The sequence below is a fragment of the Cynocephalus volans genome, chromosome 2 (genome assembly GCF_027409185.1).
Source record: "Cynocephalus volans isolate mCynVol1 chromosome 2, mCynVol1.pri, whole genome shotgun sequence".
Lineage (NCBI taxonomy): Eukaryota > Metazoa > Chordata > Mammalia > Dermoptera > Cynocephalidae > Cynocephalus > Cynocephalus volans.
This window is the reverse complement of record NC_084461.1, coordinates 229,309,947-229,329,983: the sequence shown is the minus strand read 5'-3', so window position 1 is coordinate 229,329,983 and position 20,037 is coordinate 229,309,947. Positions and strand designations below refer to the sequence as shown.

At 42.5% G+C, this 20,037-nt stretch overlaps 1 pseudogene; it reads right to left on the bottom strand.

Annotated features, from left to right (window-relative positions):
* Nucleotides 1-1,776: 1,776 nt before the first annotated feature.
* LOC134370842 (ankyrin repeat and LEM domain-containing protein 1-like) lies at nucleotides 1,777-19,641 on the bottom strand (annotated as a pseudogene).
* Nucleotides 19,642-20,037: the final 396 nt, after the last annotated feature.

Sequence of the window (20,037 nt, the reverse complement as noted above, 5' to 3'; positions counted from 1 at the left end):
AACATCATGCCTGTAGTTAATGCTGAATTGTACATTTCCACTAACACCAGGAGATACATATGTGAGTGTGCGTGTGTGTGTGCTTTTGTGCATACTTATGAAGTATATTCTTTGTTGAGTAGTATTTCATTACATGATGTACCGCAGAAGTTTACCTGTTCATTTCTTAAAACATATTTAGGTTGCTTCCAGATTTTGCCTATTATGACTGAGGCTTCTATTAGCATTTGTTTACAGGTGTCTCTGTGGACATAAGCTTTTATTTTTTATTTTATTTTATTTTACAACTTGGGATTTAATTACCTTCTTGCATATGTGCATAGTCTGAAGTCACGTACCATTGCTGGGAAATTGGAGTAATTTATCTCATTTTATAGTGGAAGAAATAGGTACAGAGAAGCAACTCCAGAAGGCCGAGGTTGCACAGTGATCCCGAGGAAGGCTGGTCTCTCACAAAGTCACACATCACCACACTGTCAGCCCCTTGAGAGCCCTGCCCACCTCCCCTTCCCCAAGAGATGTTGCTTTGCCTCCCACAGATTTGTCACCCCTTTTCCCCTGGGTGATGGAGCCACCAAAGATCACTCAAAGCCCATCTCTTCTGAGCAGTGAGAAGCCCCCCAAAGGGGTTAATCTCCCAGAACCCTCAAGAGAGAGGCATTCCTTCCATTTGGGAAATTAACCATGAATTGGGGTTCTCTTCCCACATTTATTCTCCAGACCAGGCAGTTACAGGAAGAGCACATAGGTGAGGTTTTTGCTAAGTATAGTTTAAGAAGTTTAACAATAGAAGCTGGTAACATTCAGTAAGACAAGCAAGGTGACATTCCATAATGCAATTTGCAACAAAAGCTTGATTTTAGCAAACATTCTCTTCTTACCACAATTTTCCAGTATCTTTACATATCGATCAGTAACCTGTCTGTCTTTGAGCCAGCAACTTTGCTGTGTTACAATTCTTTATCTTACAACACAGACTATAGCTTGGGGAAAATTTCCTGTCCTTTGCAAGGTCAATATTTGAAACCTTGGAAAACCAGGCCCTGTGAAGTACATTTGCTTTATGCATACTCCACAAAGAGATTTTCCACTCGGGCCTCAGTGCAGGGCTCTAAGCCTCACACTTTACCCACATGGCCTCATTTAATCCCTACAATGACCCCCTAAGGTATGACCTCTCACTGCCCCCATTGTACAACTGGGGAAACTGAGGCTCAGGCAGATAAATTACTGGTCTGAGGTCCCAAGATGGGAATCAGCAAGCCAGGCTCTTTTTTGTTTTTTGGTGGCTGGCAGGTCAAGGGTGGAATCCTGGACCTTGGTGTTAACCACACCATGCTCTCACCAACTGAGCTAACTGGTAAGGCTGAACCCTGCTCTTGAGCTGGGCAGATACTCTGCATGTATCTGAGGAAGCCTCAGTCCACTCCACGATGTGAGTCCCCTGTGTCTAGGAGACAAAAGGGGACTCCATCCACATAGCACCAAACTGCCAAAGCACTGGAGTGTTCCGAAGCACCTTCTGGTTCCCTACTCGGTCTCCTCTCATGACAGGTAGCTTACCACCTCTTCAGGAGCACCATATTTAACAGACTGAGGTGGGGAATCTGCCCTGGTGCTCCCTTCACGTGCATGCATGCACACACACACACACACGCACACGCACACGCACACACCCTTTTGAAGCCAGAGATGAAGGCTGCTCTCAGCACAGGGCAGTTGGGACATTTAAACATCCTGATCTCTATCCAGGCTGGACAACCAGTTCCCCAGCACTCAGCTATGAACCTGGATGTCCTGAGTCCACAGCTGTCACTCACCCTCGGCCAGGAAGACATAGGGGGTGTGGTGCAGCAGGTGCACCCCCAAGCACCTGTGCCAAGCAGGTGGCCAGCCTGCCACCACTCCATAGAAGTGCCATTGCTTCTGGTGGGTCAGTGTCTGGATCCCTTTGGTTTCCACAAGACAGCCTCTCTGTGTAAGCCTCCATAGCGACCACGTGCTGGAAGTAATGCAGGGAGATGACACCATGACCGCTGGCCCACACGTCCAAGATCTGTCGCACCCTGGGGCAGGCCTGGAGTCCAGCAGCAGATATGTGAAGCTGGACTTCACCACCCGCTCCCGCCACCTTCTGGAGGGATCAGTCACTCAAAGTGCTGGGCAAGCGCATCCTCATCTGGCTGGGCGTCTGGGATGTGGCCTGTCTGCAAGGCCTTGGCCAGTTCTGGGCTGCGCCCTGAAAAGTCTGGGCCTGGGAAGGGAAACAGGAGCAGCCTGGGCTTCATGATGCCGGGTGAAGGGCATGATGGGGCCAGGACTGTCGCCAAGCACTCAATTTCTGCAGCAGCTCTAGGTCAGACACAGCAGGGACTCGCAGGTGACAGCAAGAGGGGGCAGAGTCCCTGCCACCTGTGTAGCTTGCCTTATCCTCTGCCAGCCAGAGAGTGGCTGCATCACTAGGAGGCACGTCTGGTCGTCTGCCGGGAAGTGGAAGTCGGAGGGTGCAGGCAGTGATTTCCGTGGGGGGGATATGGGCTGGATTCCCATCCAGGAGGAACGTGGAGGAGGCGGGGGGCCGGAAACTGCAGCATCTGGCGAAGTCAGAGTCAGGGCTGGCTCAGTCTCGGGCTCCTGGACCTCTAGCCCGGTTCAGGTCCGGGTCTGTGTCCGGGTCCGGGTCTTGGTCCACGTGTGGAGCTCTCGCAGGACGTGCGCACCGTCCCCGTGTCCCCGTTGCACGGCCAGGTCCAGCAGCCGGAGTCCGTCCTGGTCGCGCAGCGCGGGGTCCACTCCTTGGCTCAGCAGCAGCTCCAGGTCGCAGCGACAAGCCCGGGCGCCTGGGCAGGAGCCTTGGGGTTCCCGCCTCCGCGCAGCACGGCCGCCAAGTGCACAGCCAAGTGCACGTCTGTCAAGCGTGAGCACCGGGTTGGGGTCGGGGTCAGGGTTGGGGCTAAGCATTGCCTCCGTGGCCCTGCAGACAGCGGGTCACAGTGGACCCCAAACATTGCCCCCTCCTCCCGGCCCCCCTGCTTGGGTAAAAACGAGGGATGTGATCGCTGAGTCCTGTGGTGATTGTGTGCAGCTGTCAACTTCTTTCCAGCACGGCTGTGCCATTTCTCTTTCCCACCAGTGAGGTGTTAGAGTACCTGTTGCTCCACACCCTTGCCAGCCCTTGAGATTTTCATTCATTTTTATTTAGATATTCTAATATGTGTGCAGTGGGATTTTACTGTGGTTTCAATTTGCCATTCCTATGACTGACGGTGCTGAGCATCTTGTCACGGCTTTATTTAAAATCAGTTTTATTTATACTTATCTGTGTGGCTTACAGTGTGTTGTTTCCACACATGCATATACTGCACAATGAGTTACTCTGGGTAGACACCGTCGTTTTGTACCCTTTAGTCTGCACTTCCTTCTCCCCACCTCCCTCCCCTCCCAGTCTCTGGTAACCATTACTCCACTCTCGACTTTTTTGAGAACCACTATTTAGTTTTTCTTCAATTACCCATGCGAGACTGATACAGGAGGTGCTCACTTTGCCTGGGCTTGGGTTTCAGCACGGAGGTCTCAGGCCCCCTCCTCTGGGCTCTCCCCTGGAGGAAAGTTGCTGTGGATGGGGGGGAAATGAGACCACAGGGGGCTGGTTTATGCCATCCGGTGGCTCAATAGAGAGCGCAGAATATCCTTGAATATGCATGCTGCATATTACTAGGAACCACCCCTTTGGCTGAATATTCATTAGAGAAACTATAAAAGGCAAATCCCAGCCTAAGGTTGCTAGCCGGCACTGCGCTGGCGGAGGTGTGTACTTTACTTTGTATGTAAGTTACTTTCAGCAGCAGCGGCGCTCTCTCTCGAGCCAGCCTGCACTCACTACTGAGCTTTAAGTTTGTGTTTCCTTGCATTTCTGTTAGACTTGATGTCTGTACTGAACTTACTTTTGTGTTACACTTGGTGTGGGCCTGCTCAGTCTCTGGAGCTGTGCCACACTCTCTCTGTGCAGTTTCTTATCTGTTACATTAAACCTGTTCTCACTTTCTACAGTGACTCTGCCCTTGAATTCTTTCCCGTGGCGGAGTCAAGAACCTGGTAAGAGGACAGGGTGGGTTGAGGCCGATTACCCAGCACCCCTGACCCTACCTCCGACATTGCTACAACACACACAGCATAGTTTTAGAGTTGCTCCATTTGTCAGCCAGTGTTACCACAAACAACAGATTTTATCTGTGATCTGTTTTATCCTAACGTTGTAGAAGTTATATTTTTTCTTCTTGTGAATATGCTATTGGTATTCACTTGGGTTTTAGGTTTATTTGCTAATTTGTATTCAATTTTAGGGTTTCCTTTTTCTCCATCCTTTTAGATTTTATCTTAAGTCCTTTAATATACAAAACACTGACAGAGTTCAAAAGGCGGAACTATGTACAATGGGGGGTGTACTTCGACAGGTCTCGTTCCCCTCCCATCCCTTCCACCCCATTCCCACCCACCCTCTCTAAGTAAGTGGAAAAGTTAAGTTAAAGTGTGCATCATCCCAACAACAGGAAGAAATCTCATTCTTCTTTATAGCCAAGCAGATACAATCCATTATGTACATGTTCTCAAGACAGACAATAAACATGTGAGAGGTAAACGTGTAAGATAGAAGATAAATGTGGAAGAGGATTTGACACACCTTTGCTATACAGACAGTCCCTGACTTAGAATTGTTCGATTTGTTCGACTTCACGATGGTGCAAAAGCAATACACATTCAGTAGGAATCATGCTTCATGTTTTGAATTTTGTTCCTTTCCTGGGCTAGCAATATGTGCTATGATATTCTCGCACACGCTGGGCAGCTGCCAGTCAGCCACGCAATCACTCAGGAGGGTAAGCAACCGATACTGTACAGTGTACTGTATTCAATAAACTATGTGAGCTATTCAACACTTTATTATAACATAGGCTGTGTCAGATGGTTTTGCCCAACTGCAGGCTAAGTGTTCTGAGCACAGTTAATGTAGGTGAGGCTAAGCTGTTCTGTAGGTTAGGTGTATTAACTGCATTTTCAACTTATGATATTTTCAACTCAGGATAGGTTTATCCAAACATAACTCCATCAAAAGGTAAGGAGCACCTGCATATTCTTTCACAGTTCATCCTAAATTCATCTGGTCGTGGGGGTGGCCATCTGCACTGATTACCTTCATCCTAAGGAAAGATAAAACTTCTATCTCATGGTGTAGTGGATTGAATTATATTCCCCCAAAACTCCCCGAAGCTGAATTGTGTCCCCCAGGTTTTATGTATTAGAAGCTTAGCCCCCACTGTGACTGTTAAGAGGGTGGGAAATCCTATTATGGTGATTGAAAAGTGGAGCCTTGAAGAGGTGATTGGATTGTAGGACCGTGCAGTAGTGAATGAATTAAAAATGGTGGTTGGGGCATGGTTCTGAGGGCTTTAAAAGAAGAGGAAAGTCTTTCTTTCTTTCTCTGTTCTCTCTGCTTCCACCGTCTTGCAATGTGAGACCCCTGGGTCACTGTCACCACCACCAGATGGACTTTGTGCTTCCCAGCCTTAGAAACTATAAGCAATAAATTCATTTTCTTTATAAATCACCCCGTTTCAGGTATTTTGTTACAAGCAACAAAAAAGGATTAATACAGCCTGGCAAGCAGGTAGTTATAACTTGGATGCCTAGATTGAACTCCCACAGCAATAAGGAGGTAGGAGCATTCACTATCTTCCTTGAAAAGTTTACATTTCAAAGAGGTGGCTCCCTGGCCCATAAGCAACCGATTTCTGGGTAGTAGTGCTGTCAAGAAGCTTATTTAGATTTTGCAAAGGTTTTACACACCTATCAGAGGGACAGGGAAAGGACTCAGAGTTTTCTCAAGGAAATGCTCTAAGAGAAGGGGAGGGTGTCTCTTCCCCTTTTGGCAACAGGGAAAATTCAATCTTATTTTTATTTACCCTTACATTATTAATATCATTAAGTTCAGGTTTAAGCTTCCTGTATGTGATTTTGCAAATAAAAGCAAATGTATATGAATATTCTTATTTTGCCTCTTTCCTAAGTGTCAATTTCTGTTATAGATGCCCATCACGGAGTAGATTCCCCAGACGAAACTGGGCAGAGACTCTTTCACAAAACACCTGACATAGTATTTTGGGTGTCCATACCTGGGAGAGTAGTATAATCGGGTTAAAAAAACAGATTTCAAAGAACTTCCAGCTTTCTAGCCCTCTCTACAATCTAAAATGAACTAGAATTGTCCACTCTGATATAATCTCAGAAAACCTAAATTGAATTAATTTTCTTTCCCACTATTGCTATTGGGAAATGAAATTTCCCCATCAAGACAAAGCAAGATTTGATAAAGACAGAGCTCCAATAGGAGGGAAAGCTAGATTTGCATGAATCTTATAGGAACTTTTCTTCCCAAGGGAAAAGTAACAACACATCAACCCTCTGAGGGAGCTGATAAATAACAAGTCACTTTCAACCCTTTGTTATTATTGTTGCTGTTTCTCCTTAGAAAAAAAGGCAGTAAGCAGAGCTTGATGGAGTAGGACCTTGGGCTTTTGAGTGACAGCTCTATTCAAACTGTTACCCACCACTTACTAGCTGGGTAAATTAGATCGTCTCTTTGATTCTCAGTGTCTACACCCCTCTTGTTTAATTTATTTCCTTTTATCCCCATTTCCTGACTGCTCCCACTCCCAGGCAAAAATTCCCATGTGTTTGATGTGCATATATTCTTGCAAAATGAACGTAGTTGTTTTGTGAGTGTGGATTTTTAATTTAAATTAATAGTATTGTGATATATATGTGTGTGTGTGTATGTATATACATATATACATATATATATGACTTAAAGACCCATTCATGTTGCAGTGTGTCGATTGCTACTAAACTTTGGCATCTTGGGAGGGACTCTGAGGACATTGTGAATTTGGTAACAGACTTAATCTGATTTTCATTTAATGCTTGACAATTTACCGAGAAGAACTGGGTTACCCACATTCCATGTTGCTATCTTGAAGGGAGAGAAATATCTGTCTCCAAGACAGTGTGAGAACCAACTAAAATCTACATGGTTTGTGAATAAGATGGGTAACAAAAGAAAAAGAAAGCCCAGGCTGGCCAACTAGCATACTTTACCTTGGATGCCTCCAAAAATCTAGCTTAATTTTGCTCAATTTAGCTAGAATTGCATTAAACTATGCAAAACATAAAATAAAGTTGTGTTTCTGGTCCACTTGTAGTCAGAATGCTGGAAGGGACTACATAAATCTTCCACCACCATCTGGTTTTACGCTGGGAGAAACTGAGGGCGTATGAAGGAAGGTAACTGCCAATGCCACACAGCCAATTTGGTGGCAGACCTAGATCCCTGACGCCTCGCTATTTCACCAAGCTGCCTGTCAACAGTGTTGAATGAAACATCCAAAGTAATTTTCTAAACAGCATACTTAACCTCCCAAATATTTGTTATCCAAGAATGAAGCATTAAGAGTGAGAATAATTTGTCATTGTTAGCTGCCTTAAACCCCTGCATCGTGTTCATGTTACTGGCACCTGCCTTTGGTACTGTATCCATAGCAATGAATAAATACTGCACACACTGCAGACCTGGAGGTCTTCCTGCCATTGGTTAAAGGTGCAGCAATAATATGTTGCACATGGACACAGAATCGAAGTATTTACAGCATTTATGAGGCTTCAACATCTGCACAGCCAGAGAGTTCTGGGTATTAAAGAATTTCCTAGGGAACAAAAAATAAATACATTATGAAATTTCAGTTTTCATCATGTCACTAGTGTTGTCCTGGTTTCCTGTCATGCCTTCTACAAAACACACTCTGACCAGAGGAATGATTCCTTATGTAATCCCATTACAACCTTTGAAATCTGCAGGAATCCCACAGAATGGCTTCTATGTTAGTAATAGTAAGAACAAACATTAACTGAACACTCACTGTGTTCTAGGCATTATGCTAAGAGCCTTGCATGCATTCTTTTATTTAATGCTCACGTTAACCCCTAGCGAGAAAAAACTGGGCATAATGAATTAAGTAGTTTGTTTTGACGATCAAGACTAGTCAGTGGTATAGCCAGGAATCAAACCTAGATCTCATGACTTCAAAGCCTATGTTTGTAGCATGTGTTCAGGGACTATCAGCTGTAAATTGCACAAGTAAGTATAGCATAAAATCACTCCCCAGTATTAATATGTTCACAGTGAAATACACTGTCCTGTGAAGTACATATTTCAAATGGACTCCACCATATAATTCCTTATTGCTGTGGTTAGAATGTCCCTGCCTAAACTCATGTTGAAATTTAATTGCTATTGTAACAGTATTAAGAGGTGGAGGCTTTAAGAGGTGATTAGATTGTGAGGGCCCCACCCTCATGAATGAATTAATGCCGTTATCAAGAGAGTGGGTTAATTATTGAGGGAGTGAACTCCTGATAAAGGGATAAATTCAGTCCTCATGTTATGTCTGTCTCACATGCTCACCTGCCTTCCATCTCACCAGATGCTAGCACAATGCTCTTGGACTTCCCAGCCTCCAGAACCATGAGCTAAATAAACTGTTCTTTATAAATTATGCTGGTATTCTGTCATAGCAGCAAAAAACGAACTAAGACACTTACATAGAAATTATTCCATTTCTGTTTCAAGCGAGGGATCCATTTGAAATGTCTCTTTGAAACGGTAGGAAAAGACGAGTCTGAGAAGGACTGGCCAGAGCAGCCTCCTCTAAAGCCACAGGGAAACTGTACAGCAGAAGCTCAGGCCTTGTAAAAGATCGCAGTGATACTCCTGATTTCTCACTATAAGGAGTTCATTCAAGAGAAGGAAGAGGAGGGGCCAGCTCAGAAGTACAGGATTGGGTGGGAGAGTTGAGGTGCCTACCAGGCAGCCATCCAAATTCATCTCAGTGGCACTGAGGGCTTCTGGGGGTGGGCTTAACCAGGCCCCTCCCCTGAGCAGGTAGGTGCACCATTCTCCCATGGTCTTTGTGGGGGAGATGGCCCCAAGCAGGTCAGCTGTAACTGCCCACCAGGTACCACCTCCTGTGTGAAGGTGGAGCAGATCAATAAATGGACATCGGCCTTCAGTGGCTGTGAACCAGAGACCACATATCTTCAAGCAAGTTCAAGGTGGAGATTAAGAGGATATTGGAACTGGAGGGGGCTGAGCAAACAAAGGGGTATGCCCAGGAACAGGGAACAGCTGAATCATTTCTGTGACATTGCAGGGGTGGGGGCAGGATTGTCCTGCAGAATGTACCAAGGTGAACTTGGCTTTCATCAATTAGATCTAAAACAGAGGTTCTCATCCTGGGGTCCATGGATGGGTCAGTAAACCTTTAGTATTGTCTGGCATACAAACAGGCCCACTAAACAATCAGCCTGGGGCCTCCATCTTTACTGGTGGATGCAGTGCCAAGGCTCTTAGATGGAAAGGAAAGTGGATTTAGCAAGATTAGAAAGCGGAAGAGGGTAGCAGTTGCCACCTAACTAGCCATGCACCCTTGAACAAATCATTCCACCTCTTGAATTTGGGTTTCTTCATGAGGCAATTAAACTTGATGATTTATAAAGTTCCTCTCAGCTTTAAAATTCCATAAAATTCCAGAAGCACGATCTACTCGTTAAACAATTCACTGGGAGAAGTAGTGAATTCCCCGTCACTGGAAGTATTCAAGCAGAGTAGGAATAGTCGCTTGTCTGATATGCTATAGAGAGAATTCCTTCACTAGGCAGGAAGTTTGGATTTGATTTTGAATAATAAAAACAATAACAGTTATGTAATATGTATGTATGCATATATAACATAATGTTGTATGTGTGTGTTCTAAGCATTTACACATATTTCATTTTATCTTTTCAATAACCCTGGGGGAGGAGGTACTATTATTATCCTCATTTTACAGAGGATGTAGATCAGAGAGAGAAAGTTCCTAACCAAAGTTCTCACAACTAGAAAGAGGTGGAGCTGAGGATGGAAACCAGGTTTCACTGACTCCTGAAAGTCTTAATCACCACCTAATTCTGCCAGGGGTGGGCCTTCCCATTGGCCTGGGTTCTCAGTGCATATTGATGTGGCTGCCTCCCACTTCTCCTTCCATGGCGGGGACCTGAGCGTGGAATGCAGCCAGCAGCTTGCCATCAAGGCTGCTTTCCCAAGGCCTGCTGCTGGGAGCAGAAAGGAACTGCCATCGGTGGCCTAGATCCTCAGACGCTCTGAGCTCCTTTCACCGGCCACCTCACTTTACAAAAGTGGAAGCTAACACCCAGAAAGGGCAAGCTACCTCCCCAAGGATGCACGATAAATAAGTAGCACAGTTGGGAAACATCTGCCTGGAGTCCTCCCTTCCAGGTCAGTGCTTTATGCTGTTTTGTTTTGTTTTCAGCTAAATCCTTTTACCGTAGCTGCTCACTTAAATGTCACTGACGCCGTAGGTTCTGCCATGGGATTATGCATATTTTGTAAGGAAGGCCTACCGGAGATTCACAAGGGTGGCAGTTATTCAAAACTAAACTCTCTGCCCATTCTATTCCAAAAGTTCTAATTTAACTTCACTCAGTACGACCAAATTTACATCTTATTAATCCTGAATCAGCACTTCTGCTACTTTGAGGCAAGTTTCCTAACTAACATGGACCCCAAATTACATATTCCTGCCTACTAACCTTTGCCCAGACCACTGCCCTGCCAGAGTCCCCTCTCCAGTCCTCTCTGCTTACCTGGCCATGTGCAAGCAGCATCCCGAGGAGTCAGCAATCATCTGAACACCGAGTTTACCAATGAATTTTTACCCATGAGTATACTAATTATCCTGATTTGATCACCACATATTGTATACATGTATTGTTATTCAATTCTGTACCCCACAAATATATATAATCGATACAAAAAAATAATTTTTACTTCAGTCATAAAGATGCAACTCCGCTTTTCCATGTAAGCTTTACAACAATACACAGATTTTTCAATATATTTTAGGTTCATAAAGAAATAAAACCTGTAGACTGGTAGAAACAGTTTAGAATACTCCACCCATTAATCTGTTACCCCTATGAATTTGAGAATTAAAGCAGAATTTTTCCAGGGCAAAGGTACTTGCATACATACACCTGATAATACTGATAATGAGAGTGTATACTGAAGTCACCTCTATAAGGCAGATTGGCATTTTTTTGTGTGTGACACAAGTCCGCTGAGCTGCTGCTGGCATCGATAAACTCTGGTGTCCTGCTTCTCCTTGAGAGTTTGCTGTAACATGCTGCAACAGTGTTTAACCAAAAATTATAAATGCACATACCCTTTTCTATTTTGGCAGCTGGCCAGTAAGGGGAGCCAAACCCTTGACCTTAACACTGCACTCTAAATAATGCACATACCCTTTGACCCAGGAATTCTGACACATGCAAATAGTGCATGGACAAGGTTTTTCATTGCAAAATTATTTATAAAATTATATACCATGTAATAAGATTTTATGCAGCTGTAAAAGAAAGAGAGCAAGGAAGTTATTTTATATACTGATAGAAAAGACCTCTAAAATGTAAGTGGAGATGAATGAGTTGTATAAGTTCACTAACATAAACACATATTTTCTTATATATAAATAAATGGCCTCTGGAAATGTACACATTTATTATTGTATAATGCAAGCATACATTTTTATTCTATTTGGATATGTTTTTTCTTGAACTTATAGATGTTTACTGATCAAATAAGCTGGCACTCCTTTTATATAATGCTCAAATTTATAAATGTGAATTTGTGTTTAACAAAGTTGAATTACTATATTGATGAATTTTATTTCAAAAGTTATGTTTTGTGGTATGTTCACTTGAGAAAATGTCCAGGGTCTTAAGCAACTCAAAACCTTGGCCTGATTGGTTTAATTGATGGATATTCATCGAATATCTAGATAATTTCTAGGAAAAATGGAATACTGAAACATGCATTATGAAGCATAATTTAAGTTTATATACTCTTGCTTCCTTTTTTATATGCTACAGAGCGCCGATGTCTTTTGGTCTGTTACTGAATGTGTTTGCTTTTGCCACTTGGAGTGGTTGTACTGTAAGGCATGCATATGGCTGTAGAAAGTTGTGTTACATGTATGCATGAGCTTGGCTAGTCTGCTAAAATGGTAATGGGTGACAGGTCACAGTTACAAGCATCCTGACCCTCAGTTTTCTCTGCTAAAGGTAGAAGTTGCTTTGCTTAAAAGTTATGATCAATGTAGGTGATTGACACTATACTTACAAGCAATAGTTTCAGAAATACAGCTGTGTGTACTTCTCTTTTTTTCAAGGAAAAGAAAGTTTTGTCTCAAAGCAGCAGTACTCAGATTAGGTTTGGGGGAGGATTTGTTGGTTGGTTTGTTGAAACCTCTTTACACTCTTCACACATATTGAGAACACAAAAAAGTTTTTTTTGTGGATTGTTACTTATTTTTGGCACCTGCCAGTTCTGGGATATTACTTATTATTAGGGCACACTCTAACTGAGTTAACCAGCTAGACTGGTAATAGCTGTTGATATTTGCTATATTAGAACTTGAAATAGAACTCTTTAGAGCTCATTTAATGATTTATTTGAAAACAGCAACAATTAATGGATTACAATGAATAGATCTCAGCAGCATTATGAAGTCAGTTCTGACCTCATGGATTCCTTGAGATCCATGTAAAGGGATGTTTATTGTAGAATATGAACGAGCATAATGAAGGATTTGAAATGAATCTTATTTGCTTTGGTGTATAATACCTGAGTCTGAAATGTGCTAAACACTATGAAATATGTTACAAATCTTATAAAGGTTTGCTTTTATAACACTATGCATTTTATCATATAAAAGTATATATAATGTATAATATTATATAGTATGAGATGTCTTCAAAAATTTCATGGAAAGATTCATATCATTTTTCAATTCTGTTTTTCCATGAACTTTTTGAAGTGCTCTCATATATAACAAATACAGAATGCATCTTTTGCATTTTAACACTATGAAATATGTTAAAATCTTAGAAAAGTTTAATTTTGATGGCCTTGTTTCTCTAGTTTATTGTTTGTTGCTTTTCACCTGCAATATGAAGGTTTATTCTTTCTTTCTATGTTATTTACCTAGATAGCAAAGATTCTGCATTGAGGCATCCATGCTTGCCCAGCCGTGCCCAGCCCTGTTATTGTGCTTACCCAGCTGCACCCTGCCCTGCCAGACACTGCTGTGACAGAATTTTCCACCCTGAGACAGAGTCATAGCCATATAAGGTTTCCCTCTACCCTGCTGTAAAACCCAGAAGAAATGTGCCATAAAAGAAACTGCCCTGCTGTGTTCAGGGCTCAGCCTTTGTGACACAAGTCCGCTGAGCTGCTGCCAGCATCAATAAACTCTGCTTCCTGACTCAAGCCTCGGGGTCCTGCCTCTCCTTGCGAGTTTGCTGTAACATGCTGCAACAGTGTTTAACCAGAATAATTTCTGACCTTTATGTTGATTATATTATGCCCTTGATTATTTTTTTTAAAAAGATTGCTTACTTAGGAGAGAGCTAAAGTTCTTTATAATCATATTACTTTCTATGCTTGTTGATTAAAGCTTGTGTTTTAACACCAAGGTCAAGGGTTCAGATCCCCTTATTGGCTAGCCATCAAAAAAAAAAATCCAGTAGGACTAGAACAGCTACTTTTAATACTCTATGAACTGTCTGGATTTAAGATAAGTGTTTGGAAATCAACTTATTTCCTTACACCAATAGAAACCAGTCCAAACAAGGAAAACTTCTGGGCAAGATGATAGTAAGGACTCAGTTTACTAATGTCCTCCTTCCAACATTCTCTAGAAATGACCGATGAAACTAAAAACAGGGGAGACTGGCATCATTGGCAGGAACAAGGGAAATATGCCAGCCATGTGCTAGGCCTCAAAGTAAGTTGGTGGCCAGCTGAGACTAATAATGAATGTCATTATTTATTATTATTCTGTTATTTTCTAAATTTCTTCTCGGACCCTGATACTATGCTAAGGCTGTAGAAGGGGACTTTAAACATTTTGTGAAAAAATGGAGTTTAAAGACAAAAATAAAAAATATAAACTTTGTTTCTCAACATAAACTCCATCAAGTTCAAGACACTTTTGTAAGCTCTGATATCAGCCATTTAGTCCATCCCTAAAAAACTAAAAATCCTGGGAATTTAACCATGTCAATGTGGTCTTTTTTACATTATTAACTGAAGAAAAATGGGTGCCCTTTAAAGAATTTTTTAAGATTAGGAAACAAAAAGAAGTCACAAGGAGCCAAATCAGAACTGTAAGGTGGATGCCTAATGATGTCCCATCAAAACTCTCACAAAATTGCCCTTGTTTGGTGAGAGAAATGTGCAGGAGCATTGTTGTGGTGGAGAACTATTGGGTAGGTAATATGGATGGGAAATTTATCAGATATTTGTGTTTAGAAATATCTTGTGTATTATATTCTTTGGGAGGTAGAATTAGATGTATTAATTCAGCTGAATAAGACAAATATATCTAGGTCATCAATATACTATGAGATGCAAACATGAAAAAGTGGAAGAGATTATTCTTTTTTAAAAAACTGTTTATTATGAAAAATTTACATAAGCAGAGAGAAGAAACTGTTCTTCTCTATGTGTATGTCACTCAGCTTCTACAATTATCAACTATGGCCAACCTTGTTTCTTCTATTTCTCTTCGATTGTTTTGAAGCATATCCCAGGCAAAAGATAAGGATTTTAAAGAACTATTACAACTAAGAATTTAATGTCAATTCCTTCAACATCAATACCCAGTAAATGTTCAAATTTCCTTGAATATTTAATACGTGTAATTTATTTTTATAGTTTGCTTGAATCAGGATCCAAACCAGGTCCATATTTTGAGATTGGTTGATGCCTTTTAAGCCTCTTTAAAAAAAAAATTCATTGTGTTTTGTTATTGTTGAAGGTCGTCTCTCCTGCAGAGTTTCCCATGGTCTATTTTGCTGCTAGCATCTTTATGGAATTGGCTACAGGTTTATTGTTCTTTGTATTGCCTGCCTGTAAATTGATCTAGAGGCTTGACCAGATTCAGGGGAGATTTGCTACTTCCTAGGTGATGCTGTCACTTCTGTTGGGAGATCTGTAATGTCTGGTTGTTTCTCTGTCATGAATTGCAGCCACTGACGATCATAGATAGCCTAGGCACATTAATTCATGAGGGCTGCAACATGGTGCCATTCTAATTTTATTTTATTTTTTCGTTTATAAGCTGGAAAACGTCTAAAAAGAAAAACTCTACCTCATTGGCTATTGGATTACTTGGAAACACGGTTTTTATAGGCAGGAGAATATGTGCTTGATTCTTTCCTTTTTATACACAAGTTTTGAAAATAGTGAACTCATTCTGCAGCATGCTCCAAAGGCGACCAGTGTCGTTTTTTTCTTCTACTGAGTGTCATCATGGAACTCATGGATTGAAGAATATTTGATATGTTTCAATCCATTGCCATATTTGACATATTTCAATCCATTGTGGCTCTTATCCTTATGATGATCAGAGTCTCCCGTTTTGCCTGGGGAACCTCTCCAAATTGGAGTCTTGTTGACACAACCCTACTGGTCACTGATGGCTTCCTTACTCTCTGGTTTGACAAGATGTAGCAGATTCATCTTGTTCATGTCCTGATCTGAGATCTGCCATTTCTCTTTAGAACCCTGGCACCGTGAGTGCAAGGGACGGTCATTGCTATTGGTTTGGTTATTGCTTCTAGACCTTTTCAAGAAACACAATGAGGAAATATTTATTTGATTTTAAATAAAATATATCATGAATTCATACTGCTATTTCCAATTCTAATTTTGGATTGCTGAGTTATTACTAATCTTGTGAGTCTGATATCTGTATCTCTTTTCTCTTATGCTGAAAATCCCAGGTCTCATTGACACCAACATAGTTACTTCTCTGCATTTTCCCACAATGCACACACAACAATTTGGGAAGAGCCTTGGAAAGTATAATGTCTGCATATGTTCGCATACAAGTTTGATTTGAGGATGAGGGAGGACTAATGCATTGGACCTGAAATATTGAAAACTCTTGGGCAGTTCCTGTCTGTAGTTTCTCCTGCCAGCTGGGCTGTGGGTCACTGAGTGCTTCTGAATTCACCTGTCCTGTCTATCGGCTCCACTACATGAAGAAGCTCTGCCCTGGGAGCAGTACAGTTCATGTGGCTGGTGACTCTAGAGAGTGTGGGTTACTCATGATGCAGTTGACTGGCTGCCTCAATTAATCTTTCTGCCCCTTGATGCCACCAAAGGGAGTCAAACTGATCCATCTGTCAGAGGCAGGACAAACTAGATGAACCGCCTTCCACCACTACAGGGTCACACAATATTTGTTGCACATCACCAGCATATTCCTACCAAAGTGTCCCCTTGCTGCCTCTCTGGAGTTCATTCCCATTTATACATGTGCCATATGTCTCCAGACCCATTTTCCGTTCTATTAAAATAGCTGAATATTAAAGTGGGGTAGGGGAAATACCCAGGAACCTTCCTATATGCCAAGCCTTTCTGCTCACAACCTTGCTAGGTTTAATTTGAGGGAGAAAAACTAAAAACATTGATTTTTGTCTTGTTTACTAGTGAGCAGGGTCGTCATTCACTAAAGAGCGTGCACGGAGTGGGAGAATCCCCTTTAGCATTTTCAGATTACACTCCATAAAGTCACTCCATGTTGCCGGAGGATCCTGGTTATAACACGGTGACCAGACCATGGTAAGGCAACAAGAGCTTTAAAAGGAGAGCACATGGAGAGTCTCTCTCCTCTGTACTCTGCCATTTACCGCCATGTGAGACCCCTGGGTGACTGTTGCTACTACCAAGACTCTCACCAGATGCGTTCCCTGGACTTTGGAGTTCCCAGCCTCCAACACTGTAAGCAATAAATTTTGTTTTCTTTATAAATTACCCAGTTCCAAGTATCTTGCCATGAGCAATAGAAATGGGCTAATACACCTGAGGATGCTCTGGGGCTTTATGAAATTTCCAAGATGAAATTGATAAATTTCCCTGTCACTTTTCTTTGTTAGAGACTCTGAATTTGGCAGCATCTCAGTGTAGGGTGTGTAGAAAGACCTCATTCCATGACAAATCCGCTTAGCTTGTGGCTTGTGCTTTGTGTGCAGGGACAGTGGCTGGAGGCTTGGCGAGGTTGCTGCCTGGGTCTCCATGACTTATTTGTCCCTCTTGTAGGAAGAGTTTTTTTCTCATTCAGCCTTCTGGGCAAAAAGTCAGAGGCCATAACCACACATAAACTGGGTGAAAACAGAAATTCAGCCAAACTCATGTTTTCTCAAATGGAAATATTTTTTCAGTCCTCCTTGTCCCCAATATGCCTAGGTAGGGTATTCCAAGTCCTGTGTTTCACATTTGCATGGGAAGGTTTATTCAAACACTAAGTTAGGGCTGTGCAAAGCTAAGCTCCATTTTTATCTCATCTGTAGGACTGTCAGACCATTCCATCCATCCATCCATCCTTCTCTTTTTTCAAGCATTGAAGGATTAATACACTGGAAAAATATTTACTATGTGCAATATTTGTCCCGTGTTGTGCAGAACACTGTCCTGGACACTGAAAGATAATATAGGGTAAACTTCATACTAATTCTTTCCTCAAAGAGTGGGGACAAGTGTGCAGATCTGACTCAGCAACCCCTATTCCTGGAATCCTGATAGGTGGGGAGCTGAGGGGCTGGGGGGATGGGCTCTGCAGACGAATGCCTTATCTTGGAAGAGCTGAGAATGCAAAAGAAATGAGATAAACTGATTCCTCTAAGAATTTATGGAAGATTCCAGGATCCAGGAAACCATGCTTCCGCCACCTCAAAGTTCTGGATGCTGGGAAGTCCAAGATCAAAGTGCTGGCAGGTTTGATGTCTGGTGAGGTCTCTGATCTCTGCTTCCAAGATGGTACCTTGAATGCTGTGTTTCCACATGGTTGAAGGAATGGAAGGGCAAAAAGGAGCTAAACTCACTCCCACAGCCCTTTCATGATGCTAATCCCATTCATGAGGGTAGAGCCCTCAACACATAACCATCTCCCAAAGGCCACATCTATTCATACTGTTGTAATGGGGATTCAGTTTCAACATGAATTTTGGACTGTACGCAAACATTCAAACCACAGCACTTGAGATCTCAGAGATACAATGACAAGCTTACGGGTGGGGCTGAACATTTAAAATATCCCAGAAGGTGATAAAGCTCCTGGACAGGATTTCATCAAGACCCTCTTCTGCTGCTCATCATGCTGGGGTGGGGGACAAATGGGGGTCTTGAGAGTGCGACCAGCTGGGTCACAGCTCTGCCCTTCCATACCTTGCTCTCAAGTACAGAATTTTCTGTGTTATATCATTTTACCTAATCTGCTCAAAAAAGCAGTGAATGAGGTGTTTTAACAGAAGTGTATAGTGAACACCTATGTGTCTGTCACCTAGATTCAACAATTGTTAACATTTTGCAGAATTTGCTTCTTGCCCTATTTTTTTCCCTGAACCATTTCAAATGAAATTGCAGGCATCATAAAACTTCACCTCTAAATATTTAAGCATGTATCTCATAAAAATAAATACCTTTCCCCACATAACCACAATACCATTTTCACACCTGAGAATTAATAATACCCCGTATTATTTAAAAGTCTGTTCATATTCAAATGTACCCATTTGTTCCTCAAACATCTCTTCTGGACTTTCTTTTTTTTATTAAATCAGGATTCAATTAAGTTTCATTTATTGAAATGTTCATTTTTTTGTTTGTTTTTCAGGATGTGGAAATGAATAAACTTGCCTAAGCTTGAGCAAACAGTACGTGGTGAGCCTGGGTTTCAGGCCGTGGCTGTAACAATCCAAGTTCACACATTCCACTAGATCCCAAGATCCCAGATCTGGTTTTCACAGACAGTCACATTTCCAAAAAGAATTTTAGATTCCAATCTAGGGTTGCTGAATGTTTATTTTCTAAATGCAAGTATTAAAAAAAACAAAAACAAAAAAACAAAACCTATCATCTGTTATCAACATAATTTAACCTAAAAAATGACACTTTAGTGCCACAATCTAGAACATACTTTCAGAATGTGGGACTGCCTTGCAGGAGTCCAGGAATCACAGGTTTGGGAGAAGATGCTACACCTACCAGATGGGTGAGTTCTTCGGTGAGGGCCTGAGGAACCAGCAGCGAGTGGGGTGAGGGAAGCTGATTTGTTGGTCTGAGCACATCACATGAACTACTGGCACTCTGTAGTCCACTGTCCCTTGCAGGTACAAATGTTGTCCCCTGCAACCAACATTTTACTATAAAATTTTCAAACATGCAGCAAGGATGAAATAATTTTACAGGGAACATTCATATTCCCACCACCTACACTTTACCATTACCAGCTTATCAAATGGTTTAGCCCAAGCCCAGCTCTCTCTGTGTCTCTGCTCAGTTTCACGTAATTGGAGGTCCTTTGCTCACCTATGGGGAGTGTTCTGGATGCTGATTGCCTCTGGGGTAAGGTGGCCCTCCTTCTGGGTGGTGCCACCACCTCTGTCTGAGAGGGGCTGGGGTTGCATGCTGGCCTCCCTGCATGGGGCCTCACTGCCAGCTCCCGTGGCATTCACACACTCACCAGGCCGAGAGCTCAGATTTTATGTGCCCACTCTCAGTGTGTTGGGTGAAGGCTGGTTTCGTTGACAGGACAGAGCAGGGCCAAGGCTGGCTTCAGCCTGCAGGCTAGATCCTCCCTCCTGGGTTCTTCATGGCCAGTCCCCCATGGTGGTTTCCTTTCTGCATGGGTCCTTGTCCCCAGCTCCATCTTACCACAGGCCTGGCTCAGGGGAGACACCTGGTGGTTCTTGACAATAGGATGATTATTGAATTTTGTGGTTGATTACTGAATTTTGCTGTCTAGGGTGGACAGTGTTTGGGAGAGGGAAAGACATGAGCTAGAGCAGAAGCCATGATTTGCC